General features: G+C 41.7%; 1 long non-coding RNA gene across 1 annotated transcript; it reads right to left on the bottom strand.

The window, feature by feature from the left end:
- Positions 1–6009: 6009 nt before the first annotated feature.
- On the bottom strand, positions 6010–8594 carry LOC121674477. Its single transcript, XR_006019630.1, has 3 exons — positions 7841–8594; positions 6723–7029; positions 6010–6342 (listed from the first exon to the last, which is right to left on the bottom strand). It is a non-coding gene; the product is annotated as an uncharacterized LOC121674477 (long non-coding RNA).
- Between the last annotated feature and the right edge of the window lie 1698 nt (positions 8595–10292).

The raw sequence follows: 10292 nt of genomic DNA, 5'->3' as shown, positions 1-10292 counted from the left end.
GCTTAGTTAGGCAGCAGGAGTTCATATGACATGATGTTGAAATTATATAGCCATGTATGATTCTCATGTGTTACTGGGTGCCTGCATTTTGCTATAATGAGGGCCACGTTCTCCTGTGCACCTGAGTGAAAGGACCCTTCCACTGCAGATACAAAGGCTATCTGACCACAAGGTTCAGTACGGGTATTGTACAGAACCCCAGAATGAGCTAAGTTGGAAAAGAGCTCTGAGATCATCGAGTCCAACCTATGGCCTAACACCACTGTGTCAACTAGACCATGATACCAAATGCCACATCCAGTCTTTCCTTAAATACCTCCAGGGACAGTGACTCCACCACCTCCCTGGGCAGCTCCTTCCAATGTCTAATCACTCTTTCTATGAAGAAATTCCTCCTAATGTCCAACCTGAACCTTAGGGTCAGTTGCTGCTTGCTTTCTGAAAACTTACCATCAGGTAGTGTTTCACTGTCCTGGAGAAATACTTCTATTTCCTGCTGTTTCTTAACATTTGGTCTATCCTCACATGACAATAGAATGATGCCCTACCTCATTGCCTCAAAGTATGGGAAGGTGAGTTGACAAAAAAATATACAGACCTCAACATACCTCCCTTCAGTATCCCAGAAATAAAGACAAATTAAAATATTAGTGTGTAAGCAATCAAAAGAAAAAGTGACTTTTAACTATACAACATGCTGCAAAGTTTAGAGATGAAGAAATCAAGTCTGACTCCAACTCGCACTTTGACCTCACTGGAACCAGAACTGGATCCTAGTTTATAATGCAGCCTGCTTTCTTGAAAAGTAGCCTGGCAGGGTGTGAGTGTCAGCACTGAAAAACACCCAGAGCAATACATTAATTAAATTCTATAAAGCAAAACACCTTTTTATAAAAGTAGCTTGCTCTTTGCAACACTACAAAATTTTCTAAACTGCTAGTAGAAAAATGGAATCTGACTCTTCAGAAATTTGTATTTTTTGTCTCCTGTGTAGTTTGCCACTGGTTCCGCTTTCTTTTTCTCCTTTGCTAACTTACATGGTGAAGATCATTATAAAGTATCTATGTTATGAAAAAGTCTACTTTTGAGTACCCATGAGAAACCACCCTTCCATAAGCATGAAATAAAATCCTTATGAGGAGAAACCCCACTTCAAATCATGCCAAAGTTTCACATCTACCTAAGTGTTACTGAAAACTTTGCAAACCATGCCATGTATTCCACAATCATTCAACGTACATCTGAAGATAATGTTTGGCTGATACAAGTTTTTCTAGCTTCACTTGCATAGAGAGTTTAGACCCAGTAAAGATCTGCTGTTGGGGATACGCACTGTAATTTACAGCCAAGTTGTTTGCTGTGCGCCCAATGTTGTTCGTGCTTGAGGGTTTTGTTTTTGACCTCACTGCATATTAGAATAAGTTCTAAGAAGTATGCAAGCTTTCTCCCTCTCTCAAGATAACTTATTTATACCATCCCCCAACATTTGGGCTGAAATTCTTCACATTTCAATATCATTACTGTATTGGTTACTATATCAGTGCAAGAAGTAGGAAAATCTTTCTGCTTCTTCCATTTAAAAAATGTCTCTGTCATTATCCAGGTTTGCTCAGCCCTGACTAGGGAAACATACTGATGCCTATTTATGGAGAGTTTCACCATCTCAGCAGGTTCCCTGGATCCAGCTGTGCTGCAAGGTATAACAACTAGCAGGTATTCACATTCAGAAATTCAGTTCCACTTTAAACAAGTGCTTAATTTGTACAAGAGATGCTTTTTGTGGGCAAGTTGTTTCAGGAGTAGCTGAATACTCCCCATGGGCTCACAGGGAGAGTCTACAAAGCACAGCCCAGAACTGAGCTGCTCTGAGTCCTGGTCCTGCTACCTGCTTTCCTGTGGGGCTTGGGAAAGTCTCCTTTTTCCAATGGCTTTGTCTCTGCCTCTAATTAGCATCCCTTAATTTCATGTGCTTGATGTTTGGGTGCCACGCTTGTGGCAGAATGCTGGGGTTTTAGAGATGCTGATTCTTCTTCAGATGGAGAATGGAATCTCTTGGAAAACTGTGGGCATGGGAATGCTGCAAACCTGGCCTATATCAGTTTCCCCATGTGCTAAAGCAGAAAAATCCTACTAACTCTGCTACCAGGGCACTATAAAATTACGTTCATTACTGTTTGTAAAAGGCATCAGGTATCTGAGATCAATACTGCCATTGAAGTACAAAGTAATAGTGCTTCTCGAGGAGGAAGAGGATTGCCTTTTGAGCTGCCATCTGCTCCTGGCCTGACTCCAATTGCTTCCTAGTGAGTAAAATGAAGGCAATTTTTTAGAATCAATTTTGTATCACATTTTCACAATATGACATATGTAGCTCTAGGTCTTAAAGAGGGAGGAACAATCCACCAGCAGTCTGCCTCCCACTGTAGAAGCAAATGATCTAAATTAGAGCATAGTAATTAGGCAGATTCATTGATTTGCTGTAAATATCCTAGCTCTATCGTCACTCCATTGTGGTTCACAGAATGAAGTTTGTTTGGTTGTTTCTTAATATGGCATTTTCTACATTATCTCATCCCTGAGGCATGGATGAAATAATGGTCTGCTCAAACGCTTGCCAGACAATAACTAGGATAAGATGATCATCAAATCTTTGGGAGGAGGAGGGAGAACCTACAAAGCAATCAATGTAAGACCAGAAATGTCATCTGTCATCTTAGAACAAGGGCTGTTTGGAACAGAACCCACGCCCTTGAGGTGGGCACATGGTCACAGAGGAGCCACATTCCTGCTTCAAGGCAGCCTCAGTGCTGGAGTCCCAGTCCAGCTGAGGCCTTTTTGCCGTGCAGCAGCCTGGCTAAATCTTCACGGAGTAGTTAGTGTGTGTTAAAAAGGCTCTTGGTCAAGCAGAAAGAACTGATCTTATGTGGTGAGTGCAACTGTTCTGAAAGTCTTTTCTGCAAAGATATTCTCTGTTCACTTTCACTAAATATTTTGAGGTCCAATTAGCATATGAGATTAGACAGATGTGCACCTTTACATGAGTAAGTTTAGAAAAACAGAATAAATCAGAGCTAAACCTTAGGCTATTGGTGACAAGCTTGTTTGTCCCAAACTTCCAGCTAGAGGTGGTGAGAACTTCTTGAAGAGCACTAGTGGATTTCCTCTCAGCTGCTGTAGAGACTCCCTGAGACTTCTCACTGCCTGTGGACGTAGAGTGCTGCTGAAGATGAAGTGTCTGGACTGCTGTGTTGTACCACATCTTTGTTTTCCTATTTCACATCTGCTAAAGCATCAGAGGAAAACAGTCAGGGTAATTTGACCTTAGTAACTTTAATTACACAATTTGATAGCAAAATGAAGAATCCTCAAAAATTTCCTTCTCAAGAAAGTTACAAATTGCTCTAAGAATATATGCAGACTATTTGTATACATCTGGCAATCATGGAAAAGAGGTCCTTTGATAAAGAACAGCCATCACAGTTTTGAGAGGCGAGGAATCATAGAATCAACGTTGGAATGACCACCAAGAAATCTTCATTTTGTCAGAATAGCAATCACAGGGCAGTCCTTTCTGTTGAAAGACTGCTCTCTTATCAAAGGATGTATATCACTTTGTGTATATCATATAATTTGTCCTCCAAGTTTTTCCCTTTAATAAAGATATGCTAAATGCCTACTTCTGGCCAGACAGTATGAAGTGCAAGTCCCATCAGTCTCCTTGGATGACTATTTTTCCAAACAAAAGGAAATAATTTAAACCAGAGAACGACTCTTTACTCCTTTAGTATAGCTGAATAAATAGACAAGACTTGTAAAAAATAGACTTTTAAATCACTGCGGACACAACTTCTATTTTAACACAAGTTCTCAACACTCTCTTTAAGCAGCCAATCCACTGCTTGCTGTGGATGGAGCAAGGGAATCTTCTCCTACCAGATAGTTTCTGAGAAAGTTTTGGCTTAATTGGGTAAGAAGAGTTAGTGAGAGATTAAAACTTTGTGACAAGGGATTAATTTCAATTATAATGCAGTGTACATTGGTTTTGGTTTGGCAATTTTTTTAGTGGTTCTTGCACCAAGAAAGCAAAATATGACTTCCTTTGAAAACAGCAGTTTAAACACAAAGCATGTAGTTCAGACTCGAACTGACTATTAGACATCTGCATTTTGCTTATTTAAAGTCACAGGATGGGAATGCTCTCAAAACTCCATACCAGCTGCTCTGGAGAATGGCTTGAGACATGACCTGGCTGCTATGGAGAGTGTTAGTGCCTACAGCACATGGGGAGAACCTGCCTGAAACACATCTCAGCTCTGCATCCATACCCTGAAAGCCGACAAAAGGCACAGACTCCTTGCAAGGCTGTGTTGTACAGAGGTGCGTTTTAATTTAGAGGGTGCTGGGATCTGCACACAGCTCAGTGCACTCACTGAGCAAAGATCTGTTTTGTTTCCAGTACAGCTGGATTGCTGTGCCTCTTTTCTCAGCTTGGTAAAACCTACTTCTATGTAATCTATTTTTGTTTACACCATTTAAATGTTTCTGGTTTTCAGATGGCAGTAGCCTGATGATCCTGCTTCAGCTGTTGTGAAAATACGCTCTAAAAGCTACAGCCTGCAGGCAAGTTATGGCATTGAAGATTTTCTCTTTGTCTTTATTATTTTAATTACCCCTCCCTCAGGAACCAAGAAAATACTTGAGACAAAATCACAGTCACGCTAAGCTCCCTAAGAGTTTTGCCACTGACTGCAGTGTGGCTGGATTTCATTTTGAGTCACAATTCTTGTTGCCTTCTCTCCTTATCTGTGGCAAAGCTGTGAATGAGCACTACATTTTGAATAAATCCTGATTTCTCATGTCATAAATGAGAATATAAAGTATAGTTTGAACTGAATCTCCTCCTATTGCAGTATAATTTTGAATTTTTCTTCTAGTGTTATTTGGCATCCTAGTAGAAAACTTATTATGCATCAGGAAAGTAGCTGACTTTGATTTGGGGAAAGTAAATTCTTTTAAGGTGTCATTTCATTTAACACCTTTGATGTCCAAAAGTACCTATTTTCTTCATCACTTCATTGGAACTGAGAGAATACAGCAATTTATAATTCTTAGTGTTGAATCAGTCTATGTGTTAATTGTGGAGCTAGCAGTGGGAACAGATGTGTTTTTGTAGAAGGGTGGGCTGAATGTATTCATCTTTTTAATGTAGTTTCTGTTTGAATGATCAGTATCGCTTAAAATTCCCCTCTCCTCTACACCACCTTGTGTAACTGCTCTATTTTGTACAGTCCAGGAAGAGCACATCTCTCTCACTGGAGCTTAGGACTCCATCTCAAATTACAAAATGTCTCTGACTATTCAGCCTTTTGAAAAAGCTGTAAATAGAGATATAACTTACCTAGCAACAAAAAGTAGATCTCCACAATGTGGTCTATGAACACAGTGAGTTTATTCAGTTATGGTCATGCCATAGCTTTTCTTTTTCTGTCGCTAGTCTTTAGACATAGACTACAGAAAAAGTCTTTTCTATACTCAACTGATATTAGGAAATCCTCTTGATAACAACTGGGCAGAAGATGAAGTCTCTAAACATCTAAAACTAATGTATTTGATGAAGTTCTTGCTGAATCAGTTAAAAACCAGAATCGAGTGAATACTTGGTAGAAAACATGTAAAGTTTTGAAAATTTCAGTCTTTTCAGTCTTTTGGTGAATACTGAAAAATCAATTTGTATCCTTTAGCTCATAGAGCTATATTTAGTGAGTCTTTTTACAAACGTTAGTTTTTTTTCTTAGTGCTTTCATTTCCCCTTTCAGCTTACAATCTCCACCATATATTGAGTGATAGAATAAACACAATGGAAAAGAAGTATGTAGACAGAAAGGAAGGAAAATGTTTTCCCCCCTTCAATCTTGATGTTAAAAAGACTTATTTTTTTTCTGGACAGCTTTTAAAAATATTTTAAGCCTTTGCTTCATTTATAGTAAAAGAAACAGAAATAATTTTGAGTTGGTTTTGTTCCAGATTAAGCTTTATTAAAATTCTACTGTGTTAGAAGACTTCCTGTCTATTTAAGGTGAAAAGCTTTGTCCATGACAAAAGAAACTTATTATCATTTCAAAGGTTGGTCAGCACTTTTGCCTATATACCTACTAGGCAATAATGACCAAGTTGACCCTTTTTAGATCGCTGGATTCTTTTATCAGTGCATTCTACTAGTTAAAGATCATGCTTAATGCCGACTTTCATATAATGCTTTCATGAAAGTTCCTTTGAGAGTGAAAGCAGTGGCCAGATTCTGATCTCTCCTCTTCAGATCTTCTGCTACTGGATTTTCATTTCCTAAATCAACGTAATAGAAAAGAAAATTATGCCTGTTCTCAGTATATATATGAAATATAATAATGTTTCTAAAGAAAACTTCATATCTACTAGACAGTTTTCATCAGTCTATTTAATAAAACTTTTAAATGACCTTTTTCTCTCTTGGAACTAACTGAATTGTAGAGCTTAGTGTCCTTTGGCTAAGTTCCAAAATGAAAAGTCACCCTGCAGAGTTCAAGTCTTTGCAGAAAGAAAACCAAGTCCACAGTATTCGAACTCCAACAGCCATTTATTATTAGTTATTGAGTCTTAAATGTAGTGCTAAATAGGCAGAGAATGCCTATATTCTGCTTATATTTTGGACCTGGTTTTGAACCCTTAACACATGAGACACTTACGTTAATGCAAGTCTCTGAGGAGTACAAATGGCAAAAAAGAGTATTTTCTGGGCTTTCTGGATATCTTGAGGAAGTACATTAGAGAATAAACTGATACCCTAAGTCCAAGTGTACCACAGGCTCTGAGCTTGGAAGCTGCAGAGCAGCAAGACCCTCTCCATCTAGGAGGGGACTGCATGTTCTGTCCTCTTCACCCCCAGTGGCCTGGATACCCTTGAGCACAGCCAGGCAGTCTCATTAGTTCTTCCATCTTCTTCTTCCATCATGGGTCAGAGGAATTTATCTTCTCTAGCCCAAACCTTAACCACTACAAAGAAGAAGAAAACAGGGAGCTGGGACAAACTTCTCCTGGGCACAAAGTCCTGAAGGCATCAAGGCTTTTGCACCAATGTTTGCCTTTACTTTTTAGACTGTCCTTGAGCAGGAATAATGTTTACATAGTCAGAGTACATTATTGCCAACATTATTTCTTGTGTGCTTTTTCTTGCAGAAAATGACAATCTTTTATTCTTAGAGAAAATATCAGCATTTTAGGTTGTTATTTTCATGGTACAGCATCGTGTAGGGTGTTACCAGAGATAAGTTATTTAAGGGAAAAGATAAGCATGTACTTCACTGCCACTGAAAAGATGCATTGCTACTTCTCCACTTAACCATTTTAGTGGTGCTATTTTGGATAAAAAACCTTATGACAGTACAGTTTTGTCTTGAACGATACAGCTGTAGTCTAGGAAACTAAACATATCTTTCCTGGTGTTTTTATTTGTCAGATGAGTATTTTCAATACTCATGTGTATCTATTTTTTTTAACCCACCACAAAATGAAAAATATTATACTAATAAGACTTGAGCAGCCATTTATTTTTGTATGTATTAGAAAGAAATTTAAGTATAGACACATGCTTAGTAATAATTCAATTGAACATTTTATCATTGTCAAAGGCATCTTTAGAGGAATCCATCAACTCTTCTGATTTCCATACAAGTCAATTTACTGTCTTCAAAATGTAATGTTAATGGCACTCAGTGTACACACTGTAATCCTTTAAAATAATGTACATGGCAAACGGATATGTTCTCATGCATTAATAATTTAAAAGTTAATTTTAGGTACTTACTCAATATGATTAACTGATGGATCAGCAGTCTTATATATGAGAAACAGTGAGCACACTCAAAGGAAGAGCAAACTGGAAGGCAGCCAGGTGGCTGCCTGCGTGATGCTTCCAAAATACCTGAGCTTTATCCCTCCAGTTTCCCTCCAGTGGTGGATGCAGAGCACCACAGTCATAAAGGTGGTCTGGTTTTAAGACGAAGCATGTAAATTGCCTTAGAGGTTGAGGTAGCAGGACTTTTGGGGAAGAAGGGGATGTTTTGGAAGGCGGGAATCCCTGCAATGCAATCCTGCTGGTGGCTGGCTGGCTCTGCAGCACCAGACCAGTTATATAACTTCTCTCCTTTCACTTCTTGCTTTTTGAGGACAGGCTGTAATGCAGGGCTGTAAATTGATATTCTAGGGTGGAAATACTACAGATGACAAAGTATAACTGTTGCATTGCACAGCTAAGGAATGTGCCGGGGGCAAATAACATTCAACAGTGTGTAGAAGAGGCGTGTGTCAAAGTCCTTGGCCGTGCCCACAGCAGCGGGTTCTGCGAAAGCAGCAAGAATTGGACACCTATTGCACAAACCCTGGTCAAATCATACAGGTACATGTACGGCTGCAAAAAAGATGGAGATTCTCTCTTCACAGGGAGACATAGGGAGCAGGCAAGCAGCAACAGGTACAAGTTGCACAAAGAGAGGTTTCATCTTAATTTTGATTCACTGAAAAAAAAGAAATTGTTTTACAGTTAGAACAATTACCCACTGGAAAATCATCCCCAGGGATGGGGTGGAGTCCCCACAACTGGAGGCATTCAAGATCTGATTGGACAGGGTGACAACCTCATCCCTTTCCCATAAAAAGTTGGACCAGGTGATTTTTGGAGTTCCCTTCCAATCTGGGCTGGATCTTCACGTGCAGAAAGTTTCTTAGATAAGCATGTGGGACTGTGATGCCAGCAATGCTAGTCCATCCACCTGGGGTCTAGCAGGGAGTAGGTGCCTCCTTGCCTCTGGAGTAATCCCAAGCAGGAATCTGGTACCACCTGCATTCGCTTTTTCACTAAATAATCTGGACAGGAGACAGGTTCTCCTTTGGTAAGGCACCAGCACTCTGAGAGGCTGGACCCACAAAACGCAAGGTCAGGGTGGATAGCGGCTCACAGCAAGTCAGGGCAGACCAGCCCGGGGGTAGGAAGAGAGGGCTGAACGGGGCTGAGAAGTGACGGCCCACAAAGCAAGGTCCCTATGGACTGGGTCAGGACAGGACAGGACGGGAGGCAGCGGTGCTGACAGACTGAAGAGCAGCGCTCAGCCACTGCATCAAGTGGAGACGGCCGAGGGAAGCGCAGTGCCGAGGAGAGGCCGGGGGGCTGGTGGCGAGAGCAGGGTGAGCAGCGAGCAGGCAGCAGAGTGGCATGTGTGTTCAAGAGGCTGAGGTGACACACACAAGGAAGCTGGAGAGATTATTTGAGGACTTGTACAGGGAGAGCGAGTGGTGAGAACAGAGAGAGACCAGAGCATGGCTGGAGACACGGGGACAGGAGGGGCGGGCTGATAAGAAAAACATTCCTTTAAATACAGTAAAGAAGAGCCACGGAAAAAGAAAGAGCAAGAGCAGAGAAGGTATCCTGTTACATTTCAAGATATATTCAGCTCGGCCGCTTAGCCACAATACTCCCATTAGTGTACATGCATCTGTCTTAGGAGGAGAAGCCCAGAGATTTCTCTCACTTCTCTTTGGGCTCAATTTCCTTTTCCAGGGCTGACCACTTTCTTATGAGAAGTGTTTTTGCGTCTAGCGAAGTGAATTTTCCTCTCTTCACGGAGTGTGACAGCTCTTGTTGGAAGTCTGTAAGCTTTAAACAGTAGCTCTTAGGGAAGCGTGCAGCTTCGCTTCCCTTAAAAGAGCTTGTCCACAGTCCGAGTTATTTGCAAGGTACTTGCAGATAGGATGGCTCGGAGCTACCGGGGTGAGATACCAAAGGTCCCAATGCACACAAGTTCGCAGCAGCCGTCTGTAGGAGTGCTAGTGGCAGCCTGAGGATCCCGGGAGAGCAGGGCGCTTGGCAGTACGGAGGAGCTCGGAACAGCCCACTGTTGGCCCACGCCGGGAGCCTGCTCCGTGCTGTCTGGAGAGCAGGAAGGGGAGCTAGGGCACTTTCCCTGCGCAGTTTCGCGGGGAAAAATGTGAAAACAGGACCGATAAGGTTAAAGAAAAAAATCCAGGGACAAATGCCTCGCGTGTGCAGATGCTCTGTTGGTTTTATTTTAAAGAAAAAACAGCCCTTCCCAAGACAAGCACGCGCCGGTGCTACCTGCGGGTGAACTTTTGTCAGAGGGCAGGAGACCCGCCACAGCTCAGAGATCTGCCGCCTCCAGCCCCGCTCGCCCCGGGACGCGGGAGGGCGGGCAGAGGCACCGCGCCCGCAGCGCCCGCGGCCGCCCGCACTGCCGGCCACCCCC

This window comes from Corvus kubaryi, unplaced genomic scaffold (assembly GCF_017639235.1).
Source record: "Corvus kubaryi isolate FWS band 111438036 unplaced genomic scaffold, C.kubaryi_AGA036_p1.0 68, whole genome shotgun sequence".
NCBI lineage: Eukaryota > Metazoa > Chordata > Aves > Passeriformes > Corvidae > Corvus > Corvus kubaryi.
The sequence above is the reverse complement of the archived record's forward strand: the minus strand, read 5'-3'. Positions and strand labels throughout refer to the sequence as shown.